The following is a 25,219-nucleotide window of genomic DNA, read 5'->3' as shown; positions in this document are numbered from 1 at the left end:
GAAGGCTCCTTTGGGGCCTTGGATGGAGGTGAGGGGGAGGTGTGGGTGCAGATTTTGCAATTCCTGCGGTGGCAGGGGGAGGATGCTAGGACGGGAGAGTGGGTTGTTGGGGGGCGTGGACCTGACCTGGAAGTCACAGAGGGAACGGTCTTTGCGGAAGGTGGAAAGCGGTGGGGAGGGAAATATATCTCTGGTGGTGGAGTCCATTTGGAGGTGGCAGAAATGTCGGCGGATGATGCGGTTTATGCGAAAGTTGGTAGGGTGGAAAGTGAGGACAAGGGGGGGTTCTGTCCTTGTTACGGTTGGAGGGGTGGGGTTTGAGGGCAGAGGTGCGGGATGTGGATGAGATGCGTTGGAGGGCATCTTCAACCACGTGGGAAGGGAAGTTGTGGTCTCTAAAGAAGGAGGCCATCTGGTATGTTATTTATTCACAACTCCCAATTCATCCACTTAAATCAACTTTAAAGTGAGGTAGTGACATATTAGGAATGTCACCGGATTAGTATACCAAACCACCAAATTACTGTTCTGGGGATTTAGGTCGGAATCCCCCAGTGGCAGATGTTTAAAAAATCAACAAAAGAAAAAAACATCTGGAATAAACCACTGTTACTTATCATTTAAACCTATCTAGTTTCCTAATGCCTTTTAGGGAAAGAAATCTGTCATTCTTATATGAACCTACATGTGACACCAGACCCACAGCACTGTGATGGAACCTCTATTGCCCTTTAGGCAATTAGAGATGAACAATACATGCTGGCCTAGCCAGTGACACCTACATCCCATGCAGAGATTTACAAAAAAACTTAGTAAATAACTCTTTGAAATCCAATTGTTACAAATGAAACAGTTACAAATGCCAAGCGTTAACAAATACTATTGCACCCGATAAGTGTCTATTTTGATACAGTGGCTATAAAAATAATGTTCAATGTTTCCAAGGGGATAGTCCTCAAATTGCAGCCAAAATCAATATGTCTTTGCCAAGTTCATCACTCGACACAGAAATTATATAGATTCCTAAGAGAACATTGACTCAGCAGCAGTTTTCGCAGTGCAGAATATAAGATCATGGCCATTAATATGTTTTTACATTTTTAAGCAAAAAAAATCCTCACAATAAATAGAACTATCAAAAAATGGCACAACCAAGCTCAAGAAACAGATGGGAAAAATAATAATGATGTGTTGGCCCAATATCGATTATGCTAACTTATAGTGTTGATAGATTTTAGTCAAATGATATGGTAAAGACATGCCTAATGCTAACTGGCAGCCTGGATTATCACTTGGTAGAATGTCAAAGGTTTGGAGGACAGGAAAAATGATATACCTTCAAGTAATTTTTGGTATCGTTATATTGATGTAAGTTCAAATGAATGTGCAAGATATGTTGTGAAAATAACATTTGCTCTTTAGTAAGCAGCAGCCAGAATATGTTGACAGAGAAAGTGTAAATACAGCAGTTCTTTTCCAAGAAGCTGAGACATCACATGGACAACTATTTAATGTTTATTTTCAAAAATTGCCTGATAGTCTACACATTGACCATAACAGACTTAATGTTAAATCTGTTTCTCTCTCCACAGAGATGGCCAGACATGCTCAGTTGCTCTGGTTTGTTTGTTGCTCCTGTATGTTTCAAATTTCCAGCATCCACATTATTTTGCTTCAAATTTAAAACACATAACCCTCAGGTATTAAGCTAACCCTGTTCACATAGTAAAATATCTTGTGGTTTGTCAGAGGTGTTTTATTGTGAGCATATAAGGGCAGGTGACTAAAGATTTACTATAGGCAATAATCTCTGCATTTCTAAGGGAACCATTTGCAAATTGTCATTGGGTAAATCAGATTAGAGGGGTAAATGCATGACTTATGTGTGGGAAATGGGTTACAATTCATGGGGACTTAATAGCAGTACTGATGAAAGACTGAGCTGTTCCTTTGGGACACCCCTCATTTGAACCATGCTCTGTTGGTGAGTCATATTGCTTGATTTGTAGATAATGCTTTCAACTAATTAGTAAGGGGAAGATTCAATTGAAGGGAGTTTTTAACAGAAAGAAAACTAAACAAGCGAGCAGAGGTGAAAGGTATTGTAGAGATGAATAATAATTAAAAATATGTGACAGGAAGGGGTAAAAAAATACACAGAAGAATGAATGAAAAATTAGAACCCCAGAATACGTGTTATGATCCTGGTGGATGTTATTACAGAGCAAATCCACAAACCTGCCTTGATGGAACATAATTTTATTTGTTTTGAAGAGATCTCTCACTGAAATACAAGTGACAGATTTTGATTTAACAACAAAACACAAGTTTATTACAAAAGAGACTATGTTAAAATATGTTAGGAAGTAGTCACATCTCAGATAAAAGAAGAAGGTAGATGGGTTACCAACAGGGAACAGAAAGGGAACCAGCAGGCAGTGCTGGGATCCCCTGTGGCTTTACCCCTCAATAACAAGTGTACTGTTTTGGATACCATTGGAGGGGAACAAAGGGTAAGCAATGTGGCACAGAGTCTGTCCCTGTTGTTCAGAAGGGAGGGGGGGGGGTGGAATGAGCAGAGCATTAGTCATTGGGGGCTCCAGAGTTAGGGGAACAGATAGGAAGTTCTGTGGGAACGGGAGATTCACGGTTGGTGTGTTGCCTCCCAGGTGTCAGGGTTTGCAATGTCTCTGATTGTGTTTTCGGGATCCTTAAATGGGAGGGGGAGAAGGCTCAAGTCATGGTCCACATAGGCACCAGTGACATTAGGTAGGAAGGGAGATGGGGATTTAAGGCAGACGTTCAGGGAGCTATGGTGGAAGCTTAGAGCTAGAACAGACAGAGTTGTTATGTCTAGTGTGTTGCTTGTGCCATGTACTACTGAGACAAGGAATAGTGAGAGAGAAGAGTTGAATACATGGCTACAGGGACGATGCAGGAGGGAGGGTTTTGGATTCCTGGATAACTGGAGCTCTTTCTGGAGTAGGTGGGACTTCTACAAACAGGACGGTCTTCACCTGAACCAGAAGGGTACTAATATCCTGGGGGGAGATTTGCTAATGCTCTTCAGATGGGTTTAAACTACTTTTACAGGTGGATAGGAACCAAAATTGTAGTTCGAGTATCCAGGAGGTTGAGAGTAGTGAGGTCAGAACTAAGATTTCAAAGTCGCAAAAAGGCACTGGCAAGCAAGAAGTTGGTTTGAAGTGTGTCTACTTCTATGCCAGGAGCACCCAAATTAAGGTGGATGAACTTGCAGCATGGGTTGGTACCTGGGATTTCAATGTTATGACTATTTTGGAGACATGGGTAGAGCAGGGACAGGAATTGTTATTGCAGGTTCTGTGATTTAGATTTTTCAGTAAGAACAGAGAAAATAAGAGAGTAAATGATAAAAGGGGGTAGAGGGCTGTGGCATTGTTAGTCAAGATCAGTATTACAGTTGCAGAAAGGGCATTTGAGGGCACGTCTACTGAGGTACTATGGGCTGTGATTAGAAACAGGAAAGGAGTGGTCACCCTGTTGGGAGTTTTCTATAGTCTCAGAGTAGTTCCAGAGGTATCGAGGATAGGATAACAAGGATGATCCTCCATAGGAGCGAGAGTGACAGGGTGGTTGTTATGGGAACTTTAACTTTCCAAATATTGTGGATATAGGTTTGCTTACTGAGCTGGAAGGTTCATTTCTTCACCCTACTAGGTAACATCTTCCCTGGGCCTCCAGGCGAAGCACTGCTGATAATTCCTGCTTTCTGTTTATATGTTTGGGTTTCTTTGGATTGGTGATGTCATTTCCTGTGATGATGTCATTTCCTGTTCTTTTTCTCAGGGGGTGGTAGATGGGGTCTAACTCGAGGAGTTTGTTGATAGAGTTCTGGTTGGAATGCAATGCTTCTAGGAATTCTCATGCGTATCTCATCGAGTTAGACCCCATCTACCACCCCCTGAGAAAAAGAACTGGAAATGACATCACCACAGGAAATGATACCTGGATGTGTACAAATGGAGTGTTGGCCAGCAACAAACAGCTGAATGATAACTTGTCACTAGACCATGGATCAATGACAGCAACCTTCTGCCTGCCATCAATTAAATGATTGGTTCCCAGTTAGCTGAACAGCTTGGGGTGGGTAAATTCTTACTTTGTCAGAAACCATGAAACTTTCTCTGTAGGAAAACGATCTGTTTTTGCTCCACAACCAAAAAGAGTCTCAAGCTTGGTGATAGTGAGTTTTATGTTCTCCCACATCAGCTTCTGTAAGCTATGGTTCTTAATGAGTAAACCAAAACTTTGTAAGTGTGAACCAGCCACCCTGTACCTTCTACAAGGAAGTGAAAATGTCTGAAGAAAGAAAATCAAGGGCATACCAACCCAAAAGGACCATTCCAGTGGACCCTGTGAACATTTAACTGCCTTCTTAGTCTTTTCCTCCACACATAATACCCATGTTTTGTATGACTGTACGTATGCGGAGAAAGGTAGTTTATGAGGGAAGTAGTGTTTTAACTGCTGGAGTAAAATATTGACAGTTCCTAATTGTTTATTTGTGACTAAAGGCTATTTATCTGGAATAAATAGTGATTTGTGTTCAGTGTAGATATCTATATAGACCATATTTTCTGTCAGGCTAGTTCTAATGGACAGGCAAATTGGGGAATTCTTACTTCTTAAGTCATTCACTTTGGTGATAACTCTGGAGTGGTGGGGCTTAATTTCTAGCTGCCTCCCCAGTGAGACATAACAGGCTCTTTTATCCCATCTGAAACCAACATTAACTCTGCACCTTAAGGATTTAAAGCAATATAACCTCTCCTCTCAGGAGCATTGTTTTATACAGCCATTTGTTCCAGATCTTCACAGGAATAAAAAATAGTGCCTAAAGTTGAAAGTGAAACCAGCAATCTCTCAATTATAGGCATTACCCTCAAGCTTATCAAATCTGACTCCAGAACTCTCTAACAAACCTTTAGCCCCCATTGTTTACTATGTTGAGCCACAAATCTCATCTGAAGACCAGAATGAGTTTATTTCTCATTCAATACTGGACTACAAATGACAACATGGATATTCTACTCAAGATTCCGGAGTGTGATTAGAATGTACGATTAAGGGATGTGTCAGGTATCAACAGAACCATGGCTAGCATCCATTCTGATACACCTGATGGCTGTTACATTTCTAAACTGTTTCCTTCCTTCAGGTGACTTTTCCAAGGCCCAAGTAGTTCAGGAATCATGTTCTGCACAGTTTTCAAACATTCCTTTCTGTACACATCTCAGATCCCTGAATTTAATATGAACTGATTTTCATGTAGCTCTTCCAAGTATTGATCAAACAATATTCACTGATTTAACCAGGGATCTAGTCCAAGGTATCAGTATTCTGTAGGCAAAAATAATCTTTCTAATCCAGTCAGAATTTTATTAATTTGATGCAATAGTCTAAATACTGCCTATTTTTACTTTGGCTAAAATAGCGAATGACATATTAAAGTCACAACTTATTCAGTGTGTGTTAGTTACAAGTAACAGTTTGTTTATACTTTATGTATAAATTGTGAGCATTACATCAGAATGAAGTAGTTATCAAGAGAAAGTTTATTTGGTCATGCCTTAGTGATCATTATTTGAAAGCAGGTTAATTAAATACTTATTTATATCAGTTCCAAATCAATTAGTTGAACACATGATTAGATTGATCAAAACCCTTTAACTTACAAATACAATATTTAGGTTTAGATTCACTACAGTATGGAAACAGGCCCTTCGGCCCAACAAGTCCATACCAACCCACTGAAGAGTAACCCAACCAGACCCATTCCTCTACATTTAAACCTGACTAATAACACCTAACACTATGGGCAATTTGACATGGCCAATTCACCTAACCTGCACATCTTTGGATTCTGCAAGAAACCCACGCAGACACGGGGAGAATATGCAAACTCCACACAGACAGTTGCCCAAGGTGGGAATCAAACCTGGGCCCCTGGCGCTGTGAGGCAGCAGTGCTCACCACTGAACCACCGTGCTGCACATTTGAAAAGAGAAAGAAGCAGACTGTTTACACAACAATAAATAACAATGGAAGGAGGCAGATTTCTGTTTAATGTTGCTGAAATGTGAAGAGTTGATTTGACAACCCAATACTGACTGCAATAACTGTGCTATTAAAAAGATGCGTTGTGGGAATTCACTGCAGCTAATGATGTTCTATCCATTAACAAACAGCAAATCTTGCTCAGGATGTCACTTATTTCCACACATGTCAGCCCTATGAGCTCTGCTGTCAGCTGGGAATGCCAGGCTCTTGAAGTAACACTACAATTTATCCACTTCTGATTTGAGTATAAACGCTGCAATACTATGGTTAGTCTATTTTAACTGAGGGTCATCATTCATTAGCATACATAGGTAAAGGTTCACAAAAACAGCAGGTGGATTCTACTTATTCTTCTCCTTGTGCAGGCTAAAGCCTGGGATTCCAAAAGAAAAGTCTATGCAAGGTGACAAATACTTAGGAACTAAATTTTAAAAAATCAGTTTAGCAGAAGGCAAAAGTAGTTATGTCACTGATGGTGGATGTTTTAATTTTATTTTGGACTAAAGCAATTATTTGAATATCATAGCAGACTTGTATTTTTAGTGATTTGTGTCACTGTAAGAATGATGGGAAATAAAGCCACATTAACATTCCAAAGTGCTTTACAGTCAATGCAGTCTTAACTATTGCAATGTAGAAATTTAAAAGGCAATTTGCTTGCTACATTTGGAATCTTGTTGCAGTATGGTCGTGATCAGACAATGTGTTTAATACCATTGGTTGAGAGATAAATATTGGTCATGACATCAGAGAAAACTCTTTTATTTCTTCTGGGATTGTCTTAAGCGAACGTTAAACAAGTTGGGGCTCTACTTATTGGAATTCAGAAGAATGAGAAACATAGAGGATCCTTACATGACAGGATAAATGCTGAGAGGATGTTTCCCCTCATGGAAGAGTCTAGCACCAGGAGGCTTGATATCAGAATAAAGGGACAGCAATTTAAGACTGAGGAGGAATCTCTTCTTCTAGGAGATTGAGTGACTTTGGAACTCCTTGCCACAGCAGACTGTGTATATTTAAGGCTGAGATAGATAGATTCTTGGTCAATAGAGGAATTAATGGTTGCAGAGAAAGGGAAAGTGGATGTGTGAAAGGTCAGATCAGCCATGATCCTACTGAATGGTGGAACAGGCTCAAAGGGTTGAATGGCCTACTCCTGGTCTAATTGCTTTTTGTCTTATGCATTTCTTTAATACAGTATCACCAGGGGTTCTTTTCCATGCACCAGAGAGAGGTTTAATGTCTTCAACTGTCAGGCAACATCTTTTACAGCACTATGCCGATGTTTCAGCCTAGACTTGTTTGCCAACGAACCTTGGCGACACAATGACATTCTGGAGTATTGAAAGCTGTTATTGTTAAATAAGCTGTCTTTAAAAATGTTGTCTTCCCAGTCTTCCTGAAGAATCGTGCATTTGGACTCTGTTTGGATTGCACAAGGTGCTGGAGTTGGGTCAAGTTATTAATCACAAAACGGTCCACAATATATTTTGGCTAAAATTGTAATTTTGTTTCTGGAAATTTCCAAAAGTGATTTATTATTAGACTCGACTGAGTATCTGTGGAACATCAGATCTGTGAAGAATGCATTGCGACAGCTGAAGATTACATTGTCCAACAAAAATAACAAAACAGTTATTGTGGAAATTAGGACATAGATACCGATTATGATGTGTGAAGGCTTCAGAGTGAAAATGTCTTACGTAATTCATAATACACAGCTTTTTAGTTGGCATAAAAAGTCATGGAATAAAATGTGAAAATGGGTTTTTTTCTCTTCTCAGGAAATCCCTTACAATGCTGCCTGTGGTAATTCAAAGGCGCGAATTAATCTTGGGCGGTAGAGAACCACAAACAATTAAGAATGAACAAGTTGCTTGTAAAGTTCATGACATTATATATCAATATAACTGGTAATAATGCCAGGTAAAATAGATTAAACTTACTGCATGACGGACAAATTGGAAAACATTCCTAAGACAAACTAAATGAATTTGTTCCAAAAATAAACACATTTCTGAATCTTGAAATAACACCCTGATGATATTAACAGGCACATGCTGAATGAGAGTGTTGTCTTATGGAAGTATTAGCTCACTATTCCTTCACAGGATATACAGCACAGAAACAGGTCATTCAGTACAATCAGCTTTCCCTGCATTTATGACTCCCTTGAGGTTCCACTCAGCATTTCATAACCCTCTATTCCTTTCTCCTGCTAATGTTCATCAGTGGCACAGTGGCTCAGTGGTTAGGCCTGCTGCTTCGCAGCGCCAGGCACCCAGGTTTGATTTCAGCCTTGGGTGACTGTATGGAGTTTGCATGTTCACCCCATGTTTGTGCGGATTTCCTCTGGGTGCTCCAGTTTCCTCCCACAGGTCAAAGGTGTGCTGGATAGGTGGTTTGGTTGTGCTAAATTACCCTAGGATGAATAGGCTAGGTGGATTAGCCATGGTAAATCCAGGGTTACAGAGATAGGATTGGAGGAGACTTCTCTTCGGAGGGTCAGTACAGATGCATTGGCCAAATGGCTTCTTTCCGCACTGCAGGGATTCAACAAATGCATCAATATTATTTGCAACACCCATCCCCAATGATAACAAATTCCATATTGCTGTGATTGGGTAAAGAAGCTTCTTCTCAATTCCCTGCTAGTTTTTTTTTTGTCAATTCAAGTACTGATTCCCCTTTGGATTCTACCTCCCCTTCATTTCCAGCATGTTTTTAAATTTCACCTAAGACTCCCTCAGCTAGCAGTCACAGACCCAGTCTAGCAGCTATACCCTTCAGGAGTCCATTGGCTGAGTCAGTTAGTGGTGCTTAACAAGCCACCCAAGCTATTTTTGGTGATGAGCATTGTAGATCCCATTCAAGAATACTCTGTGTCTTTGCCCTCTCAGTGCTTGCAGGAAGTGATGTTCAACATTGAGGAGTATGGATTCATAAGCTATGATGAATTTTTGGGATGGTGGTATGGGAAGGAGGAGTACAGTTACTGGTATATGGTTTTCTTGCCTATATTTGACCTGATGCCACGAGACTTCTTGGAATCCAGAATTAATGTCAATATTTCCAGACAACACCCTCCCAACTGCATACCCCTGTGCCTCATTCTCTGGTGTGTCTGCTTTGCTGCTGGGAACATATGCCCAGAGATGATGGTGGTGATGTTTGGTTCTGTCACACTCAGCGAATCATAATGTAGCTAATGTCAGGCTGTTACTTGTCTTGTCTGAAACAGAACTTCAATTTTAGCACAAGCCTCAGATGTTGGTACAGAGAACCTTTCAGGATCAACAGTTTGCCATTGCTATCTCTGGGACCAGATTGCTGCTGTGCAGTCTGCCTGGATTAATTCTTTTTTTCTTTGCCTGTGAAGTGGTTTGCTACAACTCAGTGGCCTGTGAGGCCATTTCAAAAGGCCATTAGAGTCAACCACATTGTTTTGGGTTTGGAATCAGATATAAACCAATTGGACAAAAGATCAATAGATTGCCTTTCCTAAACAGAATCAGAAAACCAACTAGACTTTACGGCAGTTGACAAATGGTTTATTAATGATTATTAATTAATTTTAAATGCCATCTATTTGAAAAGATTTGAGCCTATATCAACCAAATATTAATCTGGGCCTCTGGATTTCTAATCCAATAACATTCCCATTAATTTACCACCTCTCCAAACTGAAATTATTATGAAGTAAACCATTAATGAGGATCTGAAAAAGAGGCATATTATTCATTTTTGAGAGATAGATAGTGTGGAAAATAAATGATAGATAGGAGTTGCAGTAATTTTAAGGAAAAGACCAGCCTTTTTTTTATTTATTTGCATCTAGCTAATATGAGTTCCATACTTCCCATTATACTAATGTGCAAACTTTATAATTTTCAGTCACAAAATTAATCCAATGCACGGGTTTATGGCTGATTTTGCATTCCAGCAGCTATAGTACAAGCTTCCAACAAGAAAATAATATGTTTCCATTGCCTGCTGGAAATTCCAGTCAGCTGCCCAGAAGACAGGTTTACTAACAATTTTATAAAAGTAAATGTTGAAATGATTGGAAATTCCCTGCTGTCTGAGTACTGAAGTTGGGGGATTTGTAACACGTTTGATTTATATAACATGAAGTGTCAACGGAAGGTGAACCTCTTCCAGGGACTTGCCCCACTGAAGTCAACTTGATTCCAGATATGCATTCTGGAAGCTGCTTTGCATTCTCATAAATTTTTGCAGTTAAATAAAATAGTTTGCAAGTAAACCCAACCTATACTTTTACAGACCAGTGACTCAAGAAGTAGGTCACTGTCTTTAGATGCTAATAACAATGTTTTATTACCTTTAAAAAAACTTTAAACAGAACAGAATGCCAGAAACAGAAATTTGTTCACTTAAGTAGAATGAATTGATATCCTTGCAACAAGCAATTGTCTTTTCCCTCCCACATTGCAGATTCTCTTGTTTTCTACCATCCTCCTCTGACTGCTTCAGAAAGAGAGTTAAAAACCACTCCTCAAGACTCATTGCACACAATGTATTCAGGTAAAACCATTACACAGAAGCAAAAGAATACAGTGTGTCATGAAATGTTGTAATATTCAGATTGATGAAAACTCTAGCTGTGCTGAAATGATTGTCCAAAATCTTTAGTCCAGTATTGTTTAGTTATCTAATGATACCTTTCATAAGACACCTTTCTCACAGCTTTAACAGACAAACGGCCAACTCAACCAGGAAATTGGAAATACAGGATAATTTAATAGTCAAAAGTTAAGAGGTTACTTCTGAACTCTCAGACACTCAGGATATCTAACAATTCCATAACACTTTAATGATTCTGTTCTCATCTAACAATTAAATTTCTTTCAAGCAGCTCATTGGCTGTTGCTATGATATAATAGCCATCTTACCACTAAATTCATTTTCTGATTCAGTTAGTCCTTAAATAAAGTTCAATCATCACCTGTATACCATCAAATCTTTTAATGTATTTTCCTAATGCTCCCCATTTGCTCAGTTTCCTTTGCTCAAGTTTAAGATCCTGAGTTTCAGAACAAAATAATTCACATCTAAACTATAAGTTTCATTCTATCATTTTATGACACTGTTTCCTAAACACTCTTTTACAATAAAGATATTAATAAGCCTTCTGTCATGACATGCCAAATACAAAATAGCCCAATCCTTGTGAATTTTTCAACAACCTGTTTTGTAAACTCCCACACTCCAGGAATTCATCCTTCACAGCATTAGTACTGACGAGGTTAACTCAGTCTTTATGCAAATTGAAGTCATCCATTCTTACTGATTGTGTACATCTTTACGTTTCTGCTTTATTTCAAGCCCAACATTAGTCTACAATTTAGTGTTTCTTAATTCCACCCAAACTGATTCTACATCTTAATCCTTTGACCTAAAGTCCTCTCTTACCAATTCACTAATGGAATCTCATATTAGGATTATTGGCTCAGCTCTTTATCCTCTGGTCTATTCCTTCAAAATGTGAAATATTCTTGGACATTCACTTTTGAATCTCAAAATCTTTAGTCCCCTAGAATCTTTAGAAACTGAGCAAATGGGGGGCATTAGGAAAATACATTAAAAGATTTGATGATGATTGAACCTTTATTTAAGGACTAACTGAATCAGTCCCCGTGGCCAATTCCCTATAATGACTATTCAAATTATTAGGCAAAAGTGAGGACTGCAGATGCTGGAAATCAGAGTCTAGTTAGAGTGGTGCTGGAAAAGCACAGCAGGTCAGGCAGCATCCAAGGAGCAGGAAAATCGACGTTTTGGCCAAAAGCCCTTATTAAACTTTGGGCAAATGTTCTGTAGATTCATTAGAATTTCTTTAATTCAGCCTTTTAACATGATTCTCTGATTTGATCATTTTGATAACTGCTATGTTCTTCCATCGGTCTGTTGAGGTACCTCACTATGTTTTGGGGACTTTACAAGATACAGTGAAAGACAACCAATGACACCAGTGTATGAGGCAATGATAGAATCTTTTTAAACATCAATGCTGATGTACAAATGGGTTCAGATGATTGCCTGCAATATTAACTGGAACTTTCAGCAAAGTACTAACACAATGCTTTAAGAACAATGCAAAACAGAGCAAAGAGAAATTATAAAGACTGCAACACTTGTTTGTGACTTCTGGGTACGCACATCAACAAGATATTCATAGAATCCCTACAGTGTGGAAGCAGGCCATTTGGCCCAGCAAGTCAACACTGACCCTCCAAGGAGCATCCCAGCCAGATCTACCCCATAACCCTGCATTTCCCATGGCTAACCCAACTAGCCTGCACATCCCTGGACACGATGGGAATTTAGCTTGGCCAATCCATCTAGTCTGCATATCTTTGGACTGTGGCAGGATACCCATGCAGACAAGGGGTGAATGTTCAAACTCCACACAGATACTCCACGCACCTGAGGCTGAAAGTGAACCCAGATTCCTGGTGCTGTGAAGCAGCAGTGCTAATCACTGAGCTACTGTGCCACCAGACATTGCCATGGTCCTTTCTGAGAAACAAAGTGAACGGAATGCATGACTTTTATAAAGTGCATAAATATAATAAGTACTGATGACAAAACAATTCAGCCCATTTTTCAAGTAGAAACATACAGTCTGAAATGAAATAATAAACACTCTGATTCTGTGCAAATAAATGCTGTCTATCAGTGGTTTTGGATTGCCCTCTGACTCGTGTCCCATATTAAACTGTCTTGCTTTTATTGGTGGCTGGAAATTAAGGCCAACATAACCATTGAGTGAATCATCACATGTGCATGCACAGAACTAGATCATTGTCGGCCTATGACACTACAACTGGGTAGAATGGCAGCTGTGTGAACAGACAATATCTGATGGTGGAACGGGAGTGATTTGGTTGTGTTCAGAGCACTTAACAGTTAGAGTTGTAAAGGTACAACTAACCAGAGAATCCAGAGTAAAGGCCAAACTGTCGGGAAAAAAAAACACTTTTGGTGTGTGAATGTGCAGATGTGTGTATTGTGCAAGAGTGTGAGAAAGGGACTTGTAGTTTCACCTAAGGTGAGAGTTTATGCGCATCTGCCCTTTTCCTGAGATCTGAGTCCCTTATAAGCCAACTGGCAGAGTAGGGCAACAACCCAGCAGGGAGACGAAAGTACTCCAAGCACAATAATGGAGTAAATGATGCTGTATATCCATCCAGTGGAGTGGGTGCCGACTTCCACCAGCTTTCTGTATCAGTGCAGTCGAAGGAGATTATCTGCAGAGTAAGACTGCATGTATTCAAAATGAATTGCAAGGTCCACTTTGAACAGACAGGATCTGACAAAGTCTGTCCTTGCTACTAAACTCCCTCCCTGCAACTACAACCCTACGAATAGTCTTCTGTCATTACTCCTCAGTGGCCTGGGTTTCTGCAATGTTAGTGGGACTTGCCTTGGTGCAATATCAATAGCAGCCACTGGCTATCTGGTAGCATAGCCATTCAATTGGACTTCCAATTGGCAGACAGTTCTTGGAGATTATGGCTTCTATATCTGTGATCATTGATCATAGGGAAGGCTTGCTGTAGTCTAGCTCAATATCCAAATACAGTCACTTCTGCTATAATACAATAGTTCCTTTCTTATACAATCCCGTGTTAGAAGAAAATCACATAACAGCAGCACTATTTAAATTAATGGGGCCAGAATTGTGTCATAACCAAAACTCCCTTTAAAACTTTGCCCTTTAGAAACAGTGTCCCCAATTTATCAATTGTGTCATAGTGAATTTGCAATAACAAAATGTGCGTTACAGCAGAATGACCTGTAGCTCTCAATCCAGTGAATTGTTCCCTAAAAGAGGTGACGTGGGTCTCACATGGCTCTGCAATCAGGAGCTTCCATTAAACATCACATACTGTGTGCACATTGGCTGCCATGTCCCTTACAATAGTCACAACATTTCAAATGTAGAAGTACTTTTACATTTTATAACCAATGATTATCTTGAAAGACACAATATCAATACAAGTATTTCTCTTCAGATTTTCTGGTTATTAGTGACTGATTTCGATATATTGTACATTATATTCAAACTCAAGCACTTGCCTACTTGATGGTCATGGTGATGCCCTGGTTAACCATAAATGAAATGGATATGGGGAGAGAGGTGAATGTGATGACCTAATGGTATTGTGGCATCAGCAATAAGTCAGGTACTTTTCTCTCCCCAGGTGAGAGACTTCTACTTATCTTGGTGATTCTTAGTATCAAGCAGTTCATCAAACACTGTTCAATCTTTCTCCCTTCCAATTGCTCAGTGTTGTTATTCCTGTTCTGTATTCATTGACTTTGCACTGTGAGTAGGTACAAGCCAACTCACTCTTAAAATTGCAACTAATCACAATAACAACAGAAAAACGGATACTGATTGTTAGAAACCTTAAAACCAGCATATTTTACAGACAAAGACAAAGGCCTTTGATGAAGAATTGATGAGGAAAACTGGAAATAGCCTCACTAATCTTAGTAAATGGCATGGACATTGGCCATCTGGAAAAGACTTCCTGAAACTAAATCCCAAGGATGTAGAGATCTGGTCAAATTATATCCATTACTTCACTATTCAACTCACTCTTATGTAACCATGCTTCACGTAGCTTAGATGACTGGAAACACACAATTACTGAGGTCATGTTACTAATAACTGTGATTTCCACATGATTCAAGCAAACAGATCAATTTATTTTAACTTATTACAAATGGCAGGGGGCAGCCACAAATGATTACCAAGCTTGAATGTTTTGGTTTGTTGGGCTCATTGACAGATTTCATTCAGAAACACATGTTAATTCTGCATTCAAATAAGTCCCCAAGACTATCACTGTTAGAATCTCGAAAAGGGGACTACCACCCACTTAAAATGGTAGGGTAAATGATATAGCTCCAGTGATAAAACTTCCTTTTTCCTTAACAATTCGTTGTCTAGCACAGTAGCTCTACATCACATTTTAAGCAAACTTCACCACATGTTTGTGTGTAGCTTACATCATGTTGTTAAGTTAGCCAGCCAAGTGCAATGCTTTCAATCTTGTTTCAATTATAAAAAAGTATAATTTAAATCAGAAGAATGAGCTCAGTGCAAATATCACACTACAACTGCGTACTTATAAGGACAATTTTTATTTTGTGACTAAAGCAAAGTTTAAATTTTTTCCGGCCATATGTGAATTTTCATTTCCATGGAATAGTCATTGTTATACTCTTTAAGGGTATTGAGGAACCATGTTTTCCTTGATTGCCACTAACTTCAGAATAAAATAAGGTAGAAGTGAATAAGAGTTCCATCGTGTTGATAAGAGAGTAGAATGGATTACCCCTTCTGGCACAGAAGATGTTTCGAAAAGGCATTATGTCCCTCAATGTGATGCTGTCCATTAACCCTGCTCAAGCATATGGGATGGAGTTAATTTAAATAGAGAATGGCACTAACACTGTCCCCTTATGAAATTGTTTCAGGGAACAAACATGTTCATGGTGAAGAAAAATAGGATTCCAAAATTATATGGCATTAATATAACTGGCCTTTTGCAGTTAGTGAGAAACTAGATAATGGATAGAAGAGTAAGGGGGGATAACTGCTCAGCTGGCATCTCTTCAAATGGCTTGCTTCACCTGTGAACATAATGCCATCTAAAACAAGGCAAAAAATAAGAAGGGCAACAGAATTGGTAATATAGAGGTACGGAAGCCAAAAACACAGTCTAGACCCAGTGGATGTAGGTGATCTGGCCAGTGAGCATAAGCCACCTCCATGTAGGAAAAAAATCAATGACCTCATCAAGTTTGCAGATAGAGTCTGAAGAACTTATCACAATGTGAGCCAATAGAAGATTGTAAGCATTGTTCATTTTTCTAACCATCTCAAACTTCTGTGTTGACTACTATATACAAATTACTTATCAGAAATAGTCATGAAGTAATAAAAGATCTTCACTTTCCTGTCTCCTCATTCAAAAGTTATTTCACTCAGAGCCTAACATCAGGAATGGTTACTTGTACCTGGATTGAGTGTGAATTTTGTTTATGACTTTTCAAATGGAAGTATAAATAGACAGGATGAGGACATTGGTTGTACTGTCAAATTAGCATGGACACCCTACTTAGCTCTTCACATTCCTCTTTATAACAGTGAAAGAGATATCTCTAAGTGGCTTCTTCTTCAATTGGAAATCAAACAGAAAATGCTGGAGAAACTCAGCAGATCTTTCAGTCTCTGTGACTAGAGATGAAGAGATAGCATTTCAAGTCCAGTAAAACTCTTTGGAACCAAAGAAGGGTCAGGTTGGACTCAAAATGTGAACACTGGTTTTCTGCCCACAAGGGCTACCAGATCTGCTGAGTTTCTCCAATGCTGTTTTTATTTTAGCTCTACAGCATCTGTAATAATTTGCTTGTCAACCTTTTCCTCTAGATTTCAATATACAAAAATGTAAACAATAGCAAGACCAGAAGTGAGAAACGGAGATTGATAAACCCAGGTCAAACTCCTACATCAAACAACTTCTAACAGTGACCCTAAATATCACTCCTGGTGCTAACAACACTGCTTCACGAGGTTGTGGGATTAAGGCCCAGTCCATGACTCAACCATGGCCTAAGCAAATTCTTCTATACATGACTGAGGGAGTACTGCACTGTCTGACGTACCATCTTTTGAGCAAGGTATTAAACTGATTCTTTCTGCCCACCAGATGTAAAACCAACTGTATCACTCAAAGAATGTATCAAGCCTCAACATAGAAACAGCAGTCTGCTCCTTCTGCCAAACTCTGTCACATTCAAAGTGGGCTGGATGCATTATTTGATCCAAATCTCATGTTTAGCAGTCACTTGTCATCTATTTTGATGCCTTATTCACCTTTCCATTTGGTTCCACTCTAAGTCATCCCAAAGGGCAGCATATGGAGGACGATGTAGGGCCTGTTAATATTAGTATTAATATTGTTGAGCAGTGTGAGCAAATTAAATCTTTTGCTGTTTGGATCATATGATACATGTCAGAGATATTCTGTGCTAATCAGAGTGGCATCCATATTTTGTTGTGTCAAATTATACATTAGGGATTTCAATTCATGGCCCTCTTTGAAAACAAGATCCTTTCCTTTCCAGTCCTCATCAGTCGGCATTTTTCTTGCAGACATGTATATATCAGTAACAGGCAGGTTGAGGATTGCACAAGTGTGTGGGTGGTATGTTCATTTCTCAAAACTAATTTTGAGCATCATTTGGCGTATGTTCAGACAGTAAATAGATATTTTCACAATTATCTTGCCATTTTCATTTCAATTTGTCTTAGTTCTTTTATCATCAGATGTACATGTGAAGACTATCAGATTACCAGAATAATTTTGTACAAACTATTAAACTTTCAGGAGAAAGTGAGGACTGCAGATGCCAGAGATCAGAATCAAGAATGTGGTCTGGAAAAGCAAAGCAGGTCAGGTGGCATCCGAGGAGCAGGAGAACTCCCGTTTCGGGCATAAGCCCTTCATCAGGAATGAGGCTTGTGGGCCCGGGGCTGAGATAAATGGGAGGGGTGGGGGTGGAGCTGGGGGGAAGGTAGCTGAGAGTGTGATAGGTAGATAAAACTTTCAGGTCTGTTCTGGATCATGGAAGTCACAGAAGCAATATTCTCCCACTTGGCAACTTCATTTCCAGCAACTGACTTTGTGCAAGTGATTCTTGTCAGGTTTCTCTCCTTACCAGAAACCACATGCTCAAACACATTACCTGCGCATTAAGCCTCTCCAGGGTGTGGCTTGGACAAAATAGGAGAGAATTGCACTCTTTGCAGCTGGTTTACTATCAGATGATTCATTCCTAGTTAAGTGATTGCTAAATCATTTGAGAGGTGTGAATCAGGCAAGTCAAAACTGGTTAGAGAACCATATTGAATGGAAAAAGAGACAAACCGATTGTTTTCAGTTGGAAATCAAAGTTCATGTGGGCTTTTCCTTCATAAAATTTGAAAAAAAAAAATTCAATTTGCAATAGTTTGCAAGATAAATTTGTTGGAAACATACCAATTGACTGATGTTTGTACATCCAGAATGATGTTTGTACAGTCAATTGTGTACAATTGAGTGGCCTACTTCTGTGGAATCCAATTGCTTTCCAAGTTATTCAAGGTCATTTTATTTCAAAGTTTTGTGCGAATCCATTCAATGTACCGAGAATTCTTTGTGTAAAAATAATCATTGTACATTTTCATTTGTCCTTAAGTGAAGGGAAAGCCCCATAGTTTTATTCATGCAATTTAGTTTAAGGAAAATGTAAGGCAATATCAATTTTCTACACCATTTAATATTTTACAGAGATCTCTCAATTACTTTCTTCTTCCTGAAGACAAAATATGTGAAATGAAAACCAAAACAACTGCAGATCCTGTAAATCAGAAACAAAAATAGAGGTTGCTAGAAAAGCTCAACAGGTCTGGCAGCATCTGTGATGAGAAGTCAGAGGTAATGTTTCAGGTCTGGTAACCCTTCCTCAGAACCAGTTCTGGACTAGACTTTTATTTTTCATATTATTTGTAGCAGTTTATCAGTCATCAATGTTTTGATAATAACCATTTTATTTCTACATTCGGAATATGGTTTTATAAACAAGTATTTAAAAAAAGAGCAATTCTCAAATTATGCAATTTTTCCATTTACTTCTTATACCTTATTTTTTCAGGAGCATTTTTCTCACAGAAAATATATTACCCATCCCCTTCCAGTTTGAAAATGTTACCCAGCACTATACTCTTAAACACTGTTGAAATTGTGTGACAGAATTGGTCTTGTGCAGGGGTCAAACTGTTAATTGTTTGTTCCTGGTAGTCAGTTACATTGCAGTCAATGCAATGAATTTTCAGGCTCAGCACATGTTGGGTGGCTGATCTAATACCGATCTTTATGCAAACACTCAAGAGTGATTCCTATCCCTGGAATGTTGTCTTTTTTTACTGTTAATGATTAAAAATTAGATGTTAAGAGAAATGTCATTTGGTTATTTGTGATGGAAACTGTAGTTTTAAAACTAAATGGAAACTTCAGGGTTATGGGGAAACTGATGCTGGATGAAACCATATCAAAGACACAGAACCATCAGAGCTCAGGTTATCCAATGATGCACTGCAAACAGTTAAAAATATTGAATGGGAAGCCTGGACCAGAGATAAAGAAAAGTTACGGCCACAGCTTTAGATTTTTTGAAAAACGGAATTAATTGATCTGAACCAGCAACATAGTGCATGGGGTTATTACGGTGTCTTCAAATAATGACATTTCTAGTAAATCCACACTATTAAAACTATGAGAAAAGCTCATGAGGTTCAAAAGATAACTATTTCGATGAAAGCCATACCTGTTAAATTAGGTTGGTTGGTTTCTGTTACCAGCTGAGAAACTAACGTCTAAGGCTTTGAAGAAAATGATTTAGAACTTTTTTGGTCCAGAGTTTTGAAGGATTTGGCACCATTTTTACAGCAGGTTAACGTGCCACTTATAATTTACATTGACCACAATTTGCCTGTTTGTTTATTCATGGTTAATTTATGTTGATATCAGTTTGCTTGTCAAAGTAAAAGTTCTGAAAAATGTCCTTTAGTTTCCTTAGATGGAAAATTAGGCAATTTTGTTGTTTTTGACTTCCTTGGACATCATAACTTAAATGGTAACAAATCGAATACCATTGAAATTTTGCAAGTTTGGATCCCAACAGAGGCTTAAATGAAAGCTGAAAGTGAGTAGTGTATTTAGGTATCTGCAATTAGATTTTTTGACAGACCTTGCTATAATTACAATAAATGCATCGAATATGAATCGACTATGAAATGTCAAGCTGCAGTATTACTGTTAAATAGGTTAAGTAATGAAAAGAGAACAGGAAGGAATAATATACAAGCAAAAAGTCTGCTCAGATACAGTGCACTTTGTGTGGTGTATTAGGAAGCTTGTTTGTATCTATGGCTTACACCTTTCTATCTCAAATGGCAGATGGAGTAAAGACCATCCCAAGGCAAATAATCAGAATGCACATTTTCTAAGTTAACTCAAACTATCCCTCCCTAATAAAAGGAATCTATTTATAACAATTTACATTTATCAAACAATCCAGAGTGTTCAGCAGAAACAATATTAATAAAAACATCTTTCGATACTGAGTTAAAGAAGGAGAAATCAGGAAAGGTGATAAAGCTATGCAATATATTGGAATTTAGATTTTTCATGATGAGGTAAGGAAGAACTGGAGCAAAATTCTGTTGTAGTAACTGGCTTGTTTTTGAAAGGTCAGAAAGTAATTTGGATCAGTGAAGTTAATACATAATTTGATGACAGCATATGACTCCAATTAACTGGAGAAAGTGAGGACTGCAGATGCTGGAGATCAGAGGTGAAAAGGTGTTGCTGGAAAAGCGCAGCAGGTCAGGCAGCATCCAAGGAGCAGGAGAATTGACATTTCGGGCATGAAAGAAGGGCTCATGCCCGAAACGTCGATTCTCCTGCTCCTTGGATGCTGCCTGACCAGCTGCGCTTTTCCAGCAACACATTTTCGACCCCAATTAACTGCCTTGCAGAATACCTGTGGTGTTAAATAACAAATTGCTTACAATGTGGAATTCATAATGTATGGGAGAATATCTGCTCCCAGGAGGACCAATTCCACCACAGAACACACCAGATGGCCTCCTTCTTTAGAGACCGCAATTTCCCTAGTGATTAGCTTAACCTTGGTCACGGGTAAGATCCTGAAATCCATTGTGAAGGATGAGATTTCAGAGTATTTGTAACTGTTTGAAAAAATATGGCAAAGCCAGGATGGTTTCATCAAGACAAGGTCATGCCTGACTAATCTGCTCGAAATCTTTCAGAAAATATTGAGCTGGCTAGACCAAGGACAGCCAATGGATGTTATTTAACTAGACTTCAAGAAGGCCTTTGAGAAGGTGTCACACAGGAGATTACTGAGTAAGATAACGGCCCGTCGTGTTAGAGGAAAAATAGTGGCGTGGATAAAATCTTGGCTGTCTCCGCCCCCACTCCCTCTCCGGCCTTTACCCCTCAATTTAACCTCCGTTCACCCATTGCAGTCTCATCGCCCCTCCCCCTAGTCCCTTCTCCCTACCTCTTACCTTAGCCTGCTTGGCACACTCTCCTCATTCCTGAAGAAGGAATTATGCCCAAAACGTCGATTCTCCTGCTCCTTTGATGCTCTCTGACCTGCTGCATTTTTCCAGCAAAACATTTTTCATCTATAATCCCCAGCATCTGCAATCCTCACTTTCTCCCAGTTGATTTTAACCGTCTGCAAATCCTCTTGGAAGGATGCCTTCCTTGACGAAGCTCTCTTCCACCCTCTACAAGAATCTCAGTGAGTCCCTCTCCCACTGCAACTCCCAGGTCATTTCCTCTGCCCTGAAGCTACTCTATTCTACTTTCTCTCCACCCCACCCTCCTCTCATTTATCTCTCCACCCTTCAGCCTCTCTGCCTGTATTCCTGATGAAGGGCTTTTGCCCGAAATGTCGGTTTTACTGCTCCTCGGATGCTGCCTGAACTGCTGTGCTTTTCCAGCACCACTCTAATCTAGACTCTGGCTTCCAGCATCTACAGTCATTGTTTTTCCTGGAAAATAGACCCTGGGCATTAATGGTTTGGGTTCAGTTCAGAAAGGGCAAAAAACATCCTAGCTGAAGAACAGTGTTTGGTTTGTTGACTTTCCAGGTTGAAGAAGTTTGTGAAGTATCTAAGCTGTGACGGTTTGTTTTGAAGGGTTTAGCTTTCAGGACAGAGAGGTTTAGGCTATCAGAACTGTAAAGAAGCCTCTTGTTCATCAAAATTAGAGGGAATCATTGAAAATGAGAAATTATACAGTTAAAATAGAAGATATATTGAGTATCTGGCAGGGATATTGCTGGGAAAAATAAATGTTTGAATTATTCTCTGTACAGCTTAGGAAGATCTTATCAGCATAACTTGGAGGAGGTTTTGTTTGTTTTCTCCCTTTGTATGCTGAACTTGTGTTCTGCTTTTAAAGAACACTGATAGCCTCATGAAACTTTTGGAATATTGTGTGCAATTCTGGTCTCCCTCCTATCAGAAGGAGGTTGTGAAACTTCAAAAGGTGTTACAAGGATGTTGCTAGGGTTGGAGGATTTGAGCTACAGGGAGAGGCTGAATAGGCTGGGGTTGTTTCCTTGGTGTGTCGGATGCTAGGGGTGACCTTAGAGGTTTATAAAATCATGAGGGGCATGGATAGGGGAAATAGAAAAGGTATTTTCCCCGGGGTGGGGGAGTCCAGAACTAGAGAGCATAGATTTACAGTGAGAGTGGAAAAATTTAAAAGGGACCTAAGGGGTAACTTTTCAGGCAGGGGCTGGTGCGTGTATAGAATGATCTGCCAGAGGATGTAATGGAGGTTGGTACAGTTACAACATTTAAGAGGTATCTGGATGAGTATATGAATAGAAAGGGTTTAGGAAATAGAAAAGGTATTTTCCCCGGGGTGGGGGAGTCCAGAACTAGAGAGCATAGATTTACAGTGAGAGAGGAAAAATTTAAAAGGGACCGAAGGGGTAACTTTTCATGCAGGGGCTGGTGCGTGTATAGAATGATATGCCAGAGGATGTAATGGAGGTTGGTACAGTTACAACATTTAAAAGGTATCTGGATGAGTATATGAATAGAAAGGGTTTAAAGGGCTATGGACCAACTGCTGGCAAATGGGACAAGATTAGGTTAGGACATTTGGTCAGCATGGATGAGTTGGATCGAAGGGTCTGTTTCCATGCTGTACATCTCTATGACTCTTAGTGTGTTCAATGACCAACAGCATTCTGAGCAACAATAAAAGAAAACTGTATTATCTGTCAAGCCAGGATTCACTCTGGGATCTAATTACGAGTATTATCATTAGATTGGCTCATAACATTTATAACTTTATTTATTTAAAAGCTAGAAGGCTGGCCTGGAGGACATAGGGATTGTCAAGTCCAGAAGTTATAAATGGAATGGTTCAGCAGATGAGTTGAAAGAAGGTGATATACAAGTGACTGCAATGTAGAAATTGGGTCAGTTTTAATGCAATCACTGTATATGAAATTCTGTGTAACTAACTCAGATCATTCACTCTAACTTTCAACAGCTCTGCTTATTAATTGTTGTGATAATCAAGATTCAAAACCAGTTTTGGATACCAAAACCATATTATAAAATGGTTTTATAAAAGGTGAAAGTCTGAATTTTTCATTTCAAAAGGTGGAAATAGAGACCAGCTTTGTTTCTGTGTCACAAACCCATCCACACGTGAAATGTAGTCTCTGGCAGAGGCACCTCTTGGCTTGCAGACAGGTTTATTGCCCAATAGACGATGGGGTGGGGGATGCGAAGGGGCATAGAAATAGGCAGATCTCAACACATAAGATGCAATCAGAGGTCTTCCAGCTTGAAAGAAACAATGATGCAAGATAAGAAAAATTGAGCTGGTGACAAGATGGAGTCAGGAAACTGATCCATTCACTGACAGTGATAATGTTAGCAGATGTCCACATCGGGTCTTGGTGCAGTGGGGACTGCAGTCCAGACTGATGTATTAAAAACTTTAGTATCTAACAGTAAAATGTACAAGGGACAAATATAAGCAGACCAACATCTGCAGTGCCATGTCTGTTTCTCCCTATAGCCACAGGTCTGATCACTGTTTGTGGTTCAGTTAAAACAAGGCCAAATGTAACTCATTTGAAGCATCCTAAAATTCCCATTCACTGCTGAAGATCAAGAGGCAACAAAGTTAATTTTAACTCATGTTACCCAGGTTACAGCTGTTTGAACATGGGAGTTGTATCAGAGTCAGTCTGGCTGTTCAAAGTTAAAAATCACATAATACCAGGCTATAGTCCAACAGGTTTATTTGGAAGCAGTAGCTTTCAGAGCACTGCTCTTTCATCAGGTGATTGTGGAGAATAAGATTGTAAGACACAGAATTTATAGCAAAAGTTTACAGCGTGATGTAACTGAAACTATATATTGAAAAGACCCGGATTGTTTTTAAGTCTCTCATCTTTTAGAATGATCATGTTGGTTTCAGTTCTTTCATATGTAAATTGCAAAGCATTTTTTCTAAAGTTACATTCTCAAGTGACACCTTTAACAATAGGTGTCATGTCGGCCCAGATAAGGTATTGAAGGTGTTAACTCCTTGTGAGACTGTGCCACAATGATTAGACTGATTCTAATCTATAAAATGGATTTACAGAATCTTACATGGAATCATGCAGCTTTTGAGCAAAATAAAATGTACTCCTGCAAGTACAAATTCATCCCACAAACTTATATGTGTCTATGTACATGTGTGTGTAGTGCAATGGGGTTACCTGTAGTGTGACATGACCCCAAGGTCCCAGTTGAGGCCATCCCCATGGGTGCCAAACTTGGTTATCAGCCTCTGTTCAGCCACTTTTCATTGTTGCCTGTCCCGAAGTTTGCCTTAGAGGATAGTCACCCAAAGGTCCATGGTTGAATGTCACTGACCGCTGAAGTGTTCTCCAACACTCCTGTCTGTTGATTATTCTGCAGTGTCCATTCACCTGTTGTTGTAGCTTCTGTTTGATCTCGCCAATGTACCAAGCCTCAGGGCATCCTTTTCTGCAGCATATGAGATAGACCTTGGACCTTCGGGTGACTGTCCTCCAAGGCGGACTTCGGGATAGGCAACAACAAAAAATGGCCGAGCAGAAGCTGATAGCTAAGTTCGGTACCCATGGGGATGGCCTCAACCGGGACCTTGGGTTTATGTCGCACTACAGATGACCCCATTGCACTATGCACACACACACTGATGGACACATGCATAGACAGACACACACATACACACAGGTAAAAACAATGATGCAGATGCTGGAAACCAGATTCTGGATCAATGGTGCTGGAAGAGCACAGCAATTCAGGCAGCATCGAGGAGCTTCAGCAAAATCGACGTTTCGGGCAAAAGCCCTTCATCAGGAATAAAGGCAGAGAGCCTGAAGCGTGGAGAGATAAGCTAGGGGAGGGTGGGGGTGGGGAGAGAGTAGCATA

The sequence above is a fragment of the Chiloscyllium plagiosum genome, chromosome 30 (assembly GCF_004010195.1).
Source record: "Chiloscyllium plagiosum isolate BGI_BamShark_2017 chromosome 30, ASM401019v2, whole genome shotgun sequence".
In the NCBI taxonomy this organism is placed as follows: Eukaryota; Metazoa; Chordata; class Chondrichthyes; order Orectolobiformes; family Hemiscylliidae; genus Chiloscyllium; species Chiloscyllium plagiosum.
Note: the sequence above shows the minus strand (reverse complement) of the source record.